Source organism: Aedes albopictus, chromosome 2, assembly GCF_035046485.1.
Source record: "Aedes albopictus strain Foshan chromosome 2, AalbF5, whole genome shotgun sequence".
NCBI lineage: Eukaryota > Metazoa > Arthropoda > Insecta > Diptera > Culicidae > Aedes > Aedes albopictus.
In genome coordinates, this window is record NC_085137.1 from 329,459,552 (window position 1) to 329,473,806 (window position 14,255).

The following is a 14,255-nucleotide window of genomic DNA, read 5'->3' on the forward strand; positions in this document are numbered from 1 at the left end:
AATGTTTATAGCTGTCAAGTGTTCGCTAAACCCGATTCCGTCATCAAAAATTCTATAAATATTGATATTTATGCATAAAATTGTACTTTTTCTAATGTAATGACTTATCTAGGGGGTGGAAGCTCAGGTAAAATATTATCTCCTGGGCGCCCATTAAAAACACCACCCCCGGCGAAGACTGGCGCTCGAGCCTAGCTATTTAGCACTGTAGTTGGAGGAAATGCCAATGCAGAACCCGTAGCTTCCGGGAAGGTAAGCCCAGCTCCCTGGGTTAGTGGGTTGGTGTCAGGCCCTGCGAGCCAGCCGTAAAAAAGACTAGCACCGGAAAATCAACAAGAGAAGAATGCGAACCGATACCAATGGCGAAGACCACAGCGACGAAAAGGGACTTGCGATTGGAAGCTCGGTACGTGGAACTGCAGATCTCTCAACTTCATCGGGAGCACCCGCATACTCGCCGATATACTGAAGGACCGCGGGTTCGGAATCGTAGCGCTGCAGGAGGTGTGTTGGACGGGATCTATGGTGCGAACGTTTAGAGGTAATCATACCATCTACCAGAGTTGCGGCAACACACGTGAGCTGGGAACAGCTTTTATAGTGATGGGCGACATGCAGAGACGCGTGATCGGTTGGTGGCCGATCGACGAAAGAATGTGCAGGCTGAGGATCAAGGGCCGATTCTTCAACATTAGCATAATAAACGTGCACAGCCCTCACTCCGGAAGCACCGATGATGACAAAGACGCATTTTACGCGCAGCTCGAACGCGAGTACGATCGCTGCCCAAACCACGACGTCAAGATCATCATAGGGGATCTAAACGCTCAGGTAGGCCAGGAGGAGGAATTCAGACCGACGATTGGAAAGTTCAGCGCCCACCAGCTGACGAACGAAAATGGCCTACGCCTCATCGATTTCGCCGCCTCCAAGAACATGGCCATTCGTAGCACCTTCTTCCAGCACAGCCTCCCTTATCGTTACACCTGGAGATCACCACAACAAACGGAATCGCAAATCGACCACGTTCTGATTGATGGACGGCACTTCTCCGACATTATCGACGTCAGGACCTATCGTGGCGCTAATATCGACTCCGATCACTACCTGGTGATGGTTAAACTGCGCCCAAAACTCTCCGTTATTAACAACGTACATTACCGGCGGCCGCCCCGGTACGATCTAGAGCGACTGAAGCAACCGAATGTCGCCATCGCATACGCGCAGAATCTCGAGGCAGCGTTGCCGGACGAGGGTGTGCTCGATGTGGCCCCTCTAGAGGACTGCTGGAGTACAATCAAAGCAGCCATCAACAACGCAGCTGAGAGCACTATCGGGTACGTAGAACGGAGTCGACGAAACGATTGGTTCGACGAGGAGTGCAGAGCGGTTCTGGAGGAGAAGGATGCAGCGCGGGCGGTAATGCTGCAGCATGGAACCCGACAGACAGAAGCGGAAGCAGCAGACCCGTCTCTTCCGGGAGAAAAAGCGCCGCCTGGAAGAAGCGGAGTGCGAGGAAATGGAACTGCTGTGCCGTTCACAGGAAACACGGAAGTTCTATCAGAAGCTCAACGCATCCCGCAAAGGCTACGTGCCGCAAGCCGAAATCTGCAGGGATAAGGACGGGAGCCTCCTGACGGACAAACGTGAGGTGATCGAAAGATGGAAGCAGCACTTCGACGAGCACCTGAATGGCGAAGAGAATGTAGGCACGGAGGACCAAGGCAGCGGAGGAAATGACTATGTTGGTGCAGCAGAGGACGGGAACGAACCAACTCCCACGCTGAGGGAAGTTAAGGATGCCATCCACCAGCTCAAAAACAACAAAGCGGCTGGTAAGGACGGTATCGCAGCGGAACTCATCAAAATGGGCCCGGAAAAGTTGGCCACCTGTCTGCACCAGTTAGTAGTCAAGATCTGGGAAACCGAACAGCTACCGGAGGAGTGGAAGGAAGGGATAATCTGTCCCATCCACAAGAAAGGCGACAAGTTAATGTGTGAGAACTTTCGAGCGATCACCATTCTGAATGCCGCCTACAAAGTGCTATCCCAGATCATCTTCCGTCGTCTTTCACCTAAAGTAAATGAGTTCGTGGGAAGTTACCAAGCCGGTTTCATCGACGGCCGGTCGACAACGGACCAGATCTTCACTGTACGGCAAATCCTCCAGAAATGCCGTGAATACCAGGTCCCAACGCATCACCTGTTCATCGACTTCAAAGCGGCATACGACAGTATCGACCGCACAGAGCTATGGAAAATTATGGACGAGAACAGCTTTCCCGGGAAGCTGACTAGACTAATAAGAGCAACGATGGACGGTGTGCAGAACAGCGTAAGGATTTCGGGTGAACTATCCAGTTCATTTGAATCTCGACGGGGACTACGACAAGGTGATGGACTTTCCTGCCTACTATTCAACATCGCCCTGGAAGGTGTTATGCGACGAGCCGGGCTCAACAGCCGGGGTACGATCTTCACGAAATCCAGCCAATTTGTCTGTTTTGCGGATGACATGGATATTATTGCTAGGACATTTGGAACGGTGGCAGAACAGTACACCCGCCTGAAACGTGAAGCAGCAAAGGTCGGACTGGTGGTGAATGCGGCTAAGACAAAGTACATGCTGGTAGGTGGGACTGAGCGAGACAGGACAAGCCTTGGCAGCAATGTTACGATAGACGGGGATACTTTCGAGGTGGTAGAAGAATTCGTCTACCTCGGTTCCTTGCTAACGGCTGACAATAACGTGAGCCGTGAAATACGAAGGCGCATCATCAGTGGAAGTCGTGCCTATTATGGGCTCCAGAAGAAACTGCGGTCAAAAAAGATTCACCCCCGCACCAAATGTACCATGTACAAGACGTTAATAAGACCGGTGGTTCTCTACGGGCACGAGACGTGGACGATGCTCGAGGAGGACATGCAAGCACTCGGAGTTTTCGAGCGACGGGTGCTAAGAACGATCTTTGGCGGCGTGCAGGAGAACGGTGTGTGGCGGAGAAGGATGAACCACGAGCTCGCTGCACTTTACGGCGAACCCAGCATCCAGAAGGTGGCCAAAGCCGGAAGGACACGGTGGGCAGGGCATGTTGCAAGAATGCCGGACAACAACCCTGCAAAGTTGGTGTTTGCTAACCATCCGGTTGGTACAAGAAGGCGTGGAGCGCAGAGAGCACGATGGGTGGACCAGGTGGAGCGTGATCTGGCGAGTGTTGGGCGTGACCGACGTTGGAGAGCTGCAGCTGCAAATCGAGTATTATGGCGGCAAATTGTTGATTCAGTATTATCATGAATTTGATGTTAACTAAATAAATGAATGACTTATCTAGTAGGGAAATTGCATACTTTTAGGCGTTTTTAGTTAGATTTATTAAACTTTAAATTTCAATAATTAAGAATTTACTAAACTTGTAAAAGTTTTACAAAGCTTTTCGCATTCTGAGGTGGATAATTCAGATGGAAAATTTATTTCCAGCACTTACAAAGACATTTCACTGACTGATCAATTTCACCCCGAAACTAAAGTTTCTGATTTTTTATTTTAAATGATATTTATTGCAATAAAATGATTTGCAGTAAAAGTTTCAACCTCGTTGACTGATGAAACCCGTGGTCGTACTTGTTTTAAAGCATTGAGTTTGACCATATCGATAACTATTCAAAAATTAGAAGCCAGAAACTGTGAAAAGTGATCAATTTCACCCGAAATCACGGTATTTAATTAGCAAATATTGGAAAGTTCGTGACGTCATGTTTCGGCGCTAGTTCCCAGAGCACTTTTTGTTGATAATAAATATCTTTATTTCATTTTTTGTACACACAAAATAATTTGAATGGTTCGTCATCTTCGGTGTCGACATTTGTAATATTTTAGTCAAAATGAATAAATGTTTTAATTCAAATAAAGGTTCCATGAATCATATCACTTACCAAAGTGAATCCAAATCATGTGACTCTCCCCTCCCCACTAACAAAAACTCCTTCCCGTGACAGTCGTGGAGAAGATGAGGTGATCTCGGTCTCTAGTAGCAACGTACGTCACACTACCATTCCTTCCCTTCCTCGATGACCGTAAGGACGTGGCCGGCACCGTTATTGACCTAATAAAGTTTGGAATTCTCGAACTGTGCACACTGAAAGCGGTAGCTACTTCCAAGCTCCGTTTGTTGGTTCCTTGTGCAATTTCGATTGTTCCGGTCAATCACGGAGTAGCAACTACGAATTGTACGGTCATCTATGCTCATGCTCATGCTTCGTCATGGGGGGTTTTTTGAAACGATTGTGCGATATTTGCCAGAAAACCATTCGCCAGAATGCCATTGGCCAGAAAGACATTTGCCAGAAAATACCATTTCCCAGAAAACCGTTTGCCAGAAAGAACCATTTCCCAGAAAACCATTTTCCAGAATGTACCATTCCCCAGAAAGTACCATTTCCCAGAAATTTTCCATAGTTCTCAATCCAGAAGTGCTCCCAATCTAATGATAATTTAAAAAATTCTTAGGCTGATACAAATTTTATTTTGACTTTTTGTCTCCCCCCCCCCCTTCAAAAATTTTTGCTGGATTTTGCGTTTTGAGGGGGCAGATAAAAAAATATTTATCAAAATTTCGGGTCCTGCTTACAATTCCTTAACAAATCCAATGAGTTTTAAATATTTTTCAAATTAAATGCTTTATTAGTTTTATCCCCCCCCTCGACCGGTCAAAGGGTGGTGGGACAAAAAGTTAAATAAATATTTGTAACGACCTTATTGAAAAATAAATCGTGTTTTTTATTTGTTTGGGATCGATTAGCCCACAATAGCGATTGTAAAAATGTAAAATTTGATTTTTGTTCAAAATTATTATATGTGAAAGTTAAATAAATTACCGGAACTGATGTAAAAGCAAACAAGAAATGATTTTAGAGTAACTTTTAAAGAAAAGCCTATAGTTTGAAGAAGGGCAAATCACTGTGAAACATAAAAATGATGTGAACTTAAACCTTTCAAACTTCACAATACATTAAATCATCGATGTTATTCAAATATTTTATTGCGCACAACAGCTTATTTTTTCAATTAGAACATTTCCACAAATTTGTCTTGTGGACAAGTTGATCATGATGTGGATCCAACTGATAAAATATTATTTTGACGGAATTTGATCAATACTCATTAAAGATTTTCCTTTCTTCAACACATAGGATGTTCTTCCCAGCTTTTACTGATATGAAATTTTTGGTTTTACTTATATTTTTCAAAGATTTCCTGCTTTCAATTGAAAGTAATTTTTTAAGCTTATTTTTGACAATAACAATAACATGATCTCTTTAAATCATAAGTTTTGTGCCAAACAGCAAAATTACCCGGAATTGTTGATCACACACTTAAATCAACCGAATACCATAAACAAAACCCTATTGGAAGCAACGAGTAAAATACACAGAAATAATAACTCAAGTGACGGTTTTACCTATACCATTAGCCTGACTGTCACTGCCCGAAAGCCATTACCATTAGGACGAATATCACTTGATCAAATACTATAAAAAGCTTATTCTTGAGGAAATTAATTCTAATAATTCCAGCAGAGTTTTTTCCTTCTTTTAATAATCTGCTGTTCTTTCTGGATGAACTTCTTAGTTTATTTGCGCCATTTCTTACCAATATATTCCCTTATCACGGTAATTGTCACATGTGAGCTTAACATATTTGGGCTTTGGTATTATGGCTAATGGCGCTTCGGTTACTGTTGTAGAATCTTAATATCAATGGTGTTAGGGCATTCGACTGAAGGCCGTTGGGTCGAATGTCATTTGGTCAAAAAGTGCCGAATGGCCATATTTTTTTTTCGTTTTCTCCTTTTATGCTGTTAAAATAACTGTTGAAGTATTTTCACCATGAATCTTTCCTTCTTTTAAATATAGGAACAATAAACGGGTTTAAGATCTGTTATTTTTTTTTCAATAATCAAACTATTAGTCCCGCAATACCAATATTGCTTTATGGTTCTAACATAATCAACAATTTATGCCAAAAACTAGTCTTACAATGAAACTAGAAAGAACAGCCTGTGTTTAGAAGAAGGAAAAAATCACTATTTGAACTAGCCAAGTAACCACGGTGCTGAAGCCTTATTGCATGCAGATATACGGTGTATTTAGAACAATCATTACTTTACATGAACATTTAAGGTTGATTTAAAGTGGAAATGGCAATTATGCGACTGAACTAAGATTATACCAGTGTAATATTGATTTGATTCTTTAATTGACCATATCCACTTCAAATCAATCTTAAAGTTGCTTGTAAAGTAATGATTGCTCTAAATACATCGTATATCTGCACGCAAAACGGCCATGGTTACTTGGGGAGAGAATAGTTTAGTTGTAGAAAATTAGTTTTTTGCTTCCAAACCGTTGATGTTCAACTAGTGAATTTTGCCTTCTTTTAAACATAGGCTGTTCTTCTTAGTTAGTAAGACTAGATTTTGACATTAATTGTTGATTGCGATAAAACAATACGGAAATACTAATATTGTAGAAGTATCAGCTAGTTATTGGAAAACAGAACAAATTTAAGAAACCGTCTCGATTCCTGTTCCATAATCACTGAATAGCGATTCGGTATCACCATTCTATCCATTGACCAATCGGCCCAATGTACTTCGGTCAACTGTATTTTCACCATACCAAATGTTTGTAGACCTATGCACTTATAGTCTATTTTACGGAACGACAACAGTGTTGATATTGATATTCATACTCACGGGCTTGGACGCGACCTCCTATCAAATTTTCATTCATGAATGAGTGATCAGCTGATCCAAAACGTCTCGTAAAATGGCTCATAGCCTAGTTACATCGAAGTCTCGCGCTTAGTATTATACAGGCGTATCTGTAATGATCGATTTCTCTTCATCGATTTTCTCTTTGCTTAATAACTATCGGTGAATCATTTCCAGTTGTTTTCGTTGTTCTAGCCCTAGTCGTCCTTTATCGAAACAAACCAAGAGATTATCCTAGCAGTGAACATATCAAATTATTGTAAAAGATTGAAACTGACGGCATTTTTTATGTTAATGGACTGAAATTAATTCTTAGAAAATGGAGAAAATTTCTATTTGCCAGAAAGTACCATTTGCCAGAATGTACCAATCCCCAGAATTTAATATTTAATATTAAATTCTGGGGATTGGTATATTCTGGCAAATGGTACTTTCGGGCAAATAGTATTCTGGCAAATGGTACATTCTGGCAAATGGTTTTCTGGCGTTTGTCATTCTGGCGAATGGTTTTCTGGCAAACGGTTTTCTGGCAAATATCGCACAATCTTTTGAAACCTGTTGAACTCAGAGTTGGCATCAAACCCTTCCCAACCAGGCTGAGTTATATGCTTAAAGTTCAGCCAATTTGGGCCATAAAAACCCCCTACGGCCTACGGCAGAAAATCCCTAAATAAAAAAGAAGAAGAAAAAACCATGACGAAGAGAAAAACCTGCCGATAATACCCTTCGTCACTCTATATCTCAATATATTTGAACAACTTTTGCAGCATACTGCAGCAATGAAATCCAACTTTGTAGTGCCATTATGGGCTGCGACTTGAATCTCAGTTCAATAAGTGAATTTGGCGATGTGAAAACTGAACGGTGATGAAGAACATTTTGGCAAGTTGGTGCTTTGGGGTGGGTTTCTTCATCATACGCAAAACAAGAAAAAATATCAACTCGTAAGTGGAGTGAAATTGAAACGTGAAATTTAGAGTAATTATCTAATGAGGTATTGGCATCAGGTTAGCAAGCATGTCTGGTAGTGGTTGGCTATTTTCCGTCTGATGCGACGGGAATTAGAGCATAAGACGAAGTAAATGTTTACTTTTTAGATATTTTTAGTCTTGGGCTATATCATCTTGAATACCATGGCTTTATGTGTTCCCATCCGAAGGAGGAAAGAACTCACATTCAGTAAGTTTGTCGAGAGTTGGATTCGATTTAAAGTCCTTGACGTGAATACTTCATACTTTAACCAATATCCCAGGTTCTCTCCACATTGAAGGGTATAACATAAATATGGGTTTCATGATTTGCACTTGTACATCGTTTGCCAGCACGATGATAGCCCATGTTCGCCTAACTTGTGGAAATTTCCATTCCAAAAGTATCAAGGGAATCAATTTCATACATTTTAGTGTGCATCTTATCGCTTGGCTAAGGAAAGTCTCCTTTATCCACATGGTGATCATTCTACTATTGAAGAGTATGCGATTCAATTTTACAACGAATAAGTTTTATACTGTTCATGAAATGAATCTGAAAGAAGCAACGCATAAGGAGTTTTCCATTGATTAAATCTCACCCAATTATGGGGCACAATTACCATAAACATTATCACAACCATCGCCATCTCGATTGTCATCATTACCGCAGCATCGTGTCTGTTTGTAGACCGCGCAGAGTCTATCTACTGTGCAGAAAAAGCACCTAGATACGTACTGCAGAATCATCACCATTTCCAAACTAATTGACTTTGGCTTGGGCAAACAACTGGGATCAACCTTTCTCCGTAAATGGCGATGTAATTGAGGATGCTTAAAAAAGGATTCCATAGAATTTTATAAATAGTCCAGACACAGGGGGAGAGCTTCTGCCTCACGAACAAAGATTTTCCAACGGTTGATGCTGAGCTCAGAATTGTGTTCTAGCAGTGTTGTGGTAAAGGGTATCCACCCTTAGTATGAAGCTGATTTTTTGTTGTTGCTGTGCTTGTGCGGTGGTTGCTGTGTTGTGTCCTCGGCGGTGAGAGCCATCAGGTGCACCTGGATTGCCCGAATCGAGCTCAACAATCAATAAAGCAATTAGCTATCGCAGGGAACGAATTACGCTTTCAACTCCAAATCGAAAGAGATTCTACCGCATGCACTCAATGTGGCTCTGGCCATTCAGAAGCGTTCTGTGCCGGAACCATTTTCAACAGGAGGTGCAACTTGACTGTGGGAAAACAAATACTAAAATTATAATTGAAGGTGAAATGAACAAAACAGGAAAAAAAACTTGGGCTGATGATTGTTTTCTGCTGTCGAACGAGTAAGTGTTTGTATGGGTTTGAAAAAGTTTTTGCTTTATAAGTACATGCAATTAAAGCTTTCTAAGCACAGCTGCTTGTGAATTGTGTCGGGTTTTGCGGGCATTTATTTGCATTCAATTGGTTTGAGGACATTTAAGTTTAATGAATTTAAAATCTAAAAACTAATTGGTCACCATTCGAATGCTTGTGGTCAGAAGAAAAACGAATCCATCACAGTAAGAAGAGGCAGTACGGAGAAAGTGGGATTGATGACATGTAAGAAAGCATGGGTTGGAACAATATGCGGAGGTTTCATGCAATTGTTAATAGTGCGTGTTATAAGACTGTTCCCATCGTGGCCATCGTGCCCGTTCAATGACCGGGAAGGAAATCTACTGACAGTCAAAACAACGGAGAGAGCCAGGTGGTAGGAGTACTTCGAACACATGTTGAATGGTAAAAACGAAGAATCATGGCACAGGGTTGACATAAGGACTGTTCAATTTATACCACCTTCATTAAGCCAAAAGGCAGATGAAGTGAAAAGAAATAAAGAAATAAAGAAATAAAACGGACAACTTTACAAACAAGGCTATAAAAAGAAGACGCGTTGTTCAAATTTAACCACCCTTGCTTCGTTGTTCAGTGCATCATCTTCCGTTATAGTCATCATTTTTGAATCGAATAAAAATAGTTTTATTTAATAGTAAAACGGCCAGGTGTTAAATGAGGTGAATTTTTCGATTGCTGAAAATTGAAAATATATATAAAATAACGGTTCACATATGGTATATCGTTTTTAATACCAGAAAAGTATGTGCCATGCTGCAGCAGCATGAGTAATAAACATTTTGGCAAAATTTAAACTCAATTGGAAAATTAAGTGTTGAGATATTAAAGTCTTAAATGAGATTCGATTTTTTGAATAAAATTCAATTGTTAAGCAAAAAGGACATGAAAATATTTAATAATCAATTTTTTATGCATTCGGTCGAAAGTGGGAAGAATGTGGTTTTAAATGCAGAAAACTACTTCTTAATAGCATTGCTAGTTTGGTTACTTTGCGCCATTACAGACACAGTAATCAAAACAGTTTTGTTCTTTGAAGGTTCTTCCAAATAACTATGCAATCAAATGCAAATTTTGCATTACAATGATATTGGAAATAAAAACTTTGCATTCGATTATCATTAAATAAGGTGTAGAATAACATAAGACCAACTTTGTTGAAAATAAATAATAACAACATTCGCTAGAGTCGAAAATCTGCATCAATGGAGCAAAAAGTATGAAATTTTTTAATATGACACGGTGTGTCTGGTGGACAACATTAATTTAAAAAAATCGGTATCGCTAAGACACCCACCAAACGAAAGCTAAGGGTCCCCCCTTTCATTTGAGACTTAAATGAGAAAGTTCTATCGGCGGGTCTAGAACAATTTTTTTTCTGAAAAAAATATGTTATTTCTTCATTTTTTTCGAAGGACACATTTATGACAAAACACTGTTTTTCCACAGCAAGCATGACTTTCCAAAGATATATTTTTTATATTATGTTTATTATTCTACCCATAAAAGCACAATCGTCCCATGTGAATGGGAAATCCAGCAGATGATAGTTTTGTGTTTATGGACAGTGTGGTGAAAGTACTAGAACAGTGAGTATAAAATCGAGTTATATGCTGTTCCTTTGAATTCCAATCAAGATTCCAATAATGTGTTTGCATCCTATGACAGATGCGTATACGTCTTTAGGGTCTCGTATTTGACTGGCATCAGCACGTCACCAATCGACCAACTTTACAGCACATACCGTCATTTGGTTCTTCAGATTTGTGCTCTTGAAATTTCGGGGTGTGACTTCGTCATATATTCTCCTCAAACAGCTTCTCAACTTCAATGCGCGTCTGGTACTCAAGGCACGTGTTTTCTTTCGTCTTCTTCTTCTTCTTCTTTGCATAACGTCCCTACAGGGACAAAGCCTGCTTCTTAGCTTGTTCTATGAGCACTGTAGGGGATGTAATAAGAATAAATGAAATTGTTCAATTTGTTTGAAATTTTCTTATTTTATCTCCTACAAGCACTTTCACAGTTTTTAACTAAAAACTTCTTTTGTCTATTACTGTTTTGCATGTGTATAGCGTGTGACTTGCACGAAAATACTGCATGCTCATTTAAGTCGAGGATTTTTCTTTCACGAAAAGGTCCTGGACTGACCGGGAATCGAACCCTTCATCCTCAGCATGGTTGTGTTGGGTACTCACGCCTTTGCAGCTGTGGCTTTATGGGCACTTTCCGTTATCAAAAACAAATCATCGGTGAACAAAATCGGTTTACTGTTCTGGTCACTCGTTGACGCCGGTTTTCATCTGAATGGTAGTTCATGAATATTTGAGAGCTTTATCTGTCAGCCTGATCTCTGGGTCCTGCAAATATTCAGCAACCGCAGCAACTTTATAAGAAGTCTGAATGATGTTCAACAAGTTTCAATGTACTTCAGCTTTAGTGCAAACAAGCTGCTTGCCTTTGATCATCTTCCTGTAGCATCTAGAACACAACTGCAACGAGCAATTTCTTTCTGCGTCATCGGTAGTAGCGCTAGATTTGCCACGTTTGCTTTTTATGAGAAGTTGTAGTTCTTGCACCACTACATACATATTTTACAAACAAGGGTCGCAACTCCATGTAGAAGGTTTCAAATAATATGTAAGCTCATAGAGAGTAAATCTAATGGGTACATTAGATTAGATTAATATGTATGTGCTCAGACATATGTACTTTAATGTAAAACATGTGTATATGTCAATAAGGCTGTAGAATTGAATGAAAAGTTGCTAACTCGTCTAAATTGCCATGATGCTAGCAGAAGATCAAACTATTGATAACCGACAGATTAGCACACTGTTCTTACTACATATATATTGTGCAACCGTTGTTGCTAATATTTTTATGTCTAATTACCCGTTATTATACAATTTTACTAAACAAATCTAAAACAGTGAATATTAACTGCTTTCGATGATAATTGTGGCGGAAAAACACTTCTTCAAGCACAAAACGTATTCTTTGGTTTGGTTTTTCTCGTAACTTAGGGGGTTCTTGTCGTACCCAAGCAACACGACTTGTTTCAAAGCCAGTACCAGCAACATCAGTGCAATTTATTCACTGTTCAAATTAAGGACAACAGAACACAATTGCTTCTTCTTTGAAACGCAAAAAGCGCAAATTTTAAATCTTTGTACAACTTGAGCTAGGGGGAATGATAAAAAAATGAAAAAAATATATTCAGACTCGAACCATGGACACCAGGAGTATTAACCACTCACCTTACACACTACACCAGAAGCTCTGTGAAAGATTTGCTGCTCAATGCACCAATACTGAAGTTACGCGTTACTTCATTGTACCGTCTTTGCCACAAGTTAGAAAGCTGTCAAAATGAAAAGACGCGCAAGTTTTCCGCAACACATTTGGAACCTAATCTGAACAAACAAACCAGAGTAAGATGTTTCATGTGTGTTACATAGCACATTTAATGCAAGCTGACTGTATTGCTACTTGTGAGGAATATGGAGGCGGAGCTTCCATAAATCGATGTTAAATACGATGTTATTTATAATTCCTATTAAACAAAGCTGCAACTTTACGATATTCGGAGTTTAAATGCAACTCAACTGACAAGATGAAAGTTGCGTGCGCTTTTATTGCAACTATTTTAGACCAAAGCACAGAAAACAACATTTTGGATGATGTTGCAGGTGCTGCTTGGGTAGTTGTTTCTTTAAAAGTAAGGAGCTATACCTAACTGCAATAGTCTAAATTAACTAAAAATGTTTAAGTCTTAGGTACCGTAAAGGTTGTGCACCTTGAACAAATAACGGCATTCTATCCGAGCCACGGCACACAAGGATATAAGACAGACCTTCACATTGATAAAATTGGTGTGGAGTTCCAGATCGTTTTATTCATACTTTTGAACGATTTAAATTGCATCATCAAAAAACTTTCAGTTTTCCGAAATGGATTACCTTTAAAATGTTGTGCCCCGTTATCCGAGCTACTTTGATGTATGTTCTATTTTTGTTGACATTACTCGGCCTACTTCGATCGTAAAACTGTTAAATCATGAGACTCTGTCAATAAAAAAAATAAGAAAATTGCAGCCGCAATAACTATTTCCACATGTATAAAAGGCGAAGTTTATTTGTACATATGTCCAGATACTGCTGAAATTCTATTCAACTGCCTTAAATATTTTTTTTGCACTTTATGTCTAAGCAATATTTTGTAAGGGAAATTTTTAATTTTTGATTTGACCCGTTTACTCTTTTAAAAGGACACGTTACTTATGGGCGACCTCATACAAGCCCATTTGACTACACTTAAGGTTGAAAAAAAGAAAAAACACAAGTCTCAAAGATAGTAATATTTGAAAAAAAAAAAAATGTTCTAGACCCGCCGATAGAACTTTCTCCTTTTAGCCTCAAATGAAAGAGGGGACCTTCAGCTTTCGTTTGGTGAGTGTTTTAGCGATACCGATTTTTTTAAATTAATTTTGTTCTACCAGACACACCGTGATGAACATCTTTATGGATTAAACTATTGATGAAAAATGCAATTAAAAGTAAATTTTTCTTCTGTATCATTCAGAGACCAATATTCTTCTACTCTGGACAAATTTTTGGCCGAATCCGTGATGCTATTGCAACACAGGTCTCAAATGAACATTTTTTAATAATTTCTATGAAAACAAGGCAACTTGCTATATCAAGCTGGAGAATGCTTGGTGCATTATAACTGACCAACTATTGAGCTATACCTTTAGTAGAATAGTATAAGATTCCAATACATTAATTCATCAATTCATGAAAATGTGCGTGTTAAGTATGTGGAAAGTTATGTCGAATTTTGAGAAATGGGTTTTTATTGATGTTCTACGAAAACCGCTTCAGTTACACAATAAAGAACATTTCGCTTAATGTTATATTTTTTCTACATTTGAGAATAGCTATAGAAAGTTATACAAAAAACTGATAATGATTTTATTGAAAAATAAAAAAGATATCACACAAGCAAGTTGTCCGTTTTATAAATTGAACAGTCCTTAGTTAATGATGGCCAAGCAATGGAATCGCCAACACTGGATGAAGTTAAGAATGCTCTAAATAAGCTGAACATAATAAGGTTGTTGGAAAGAACGACAT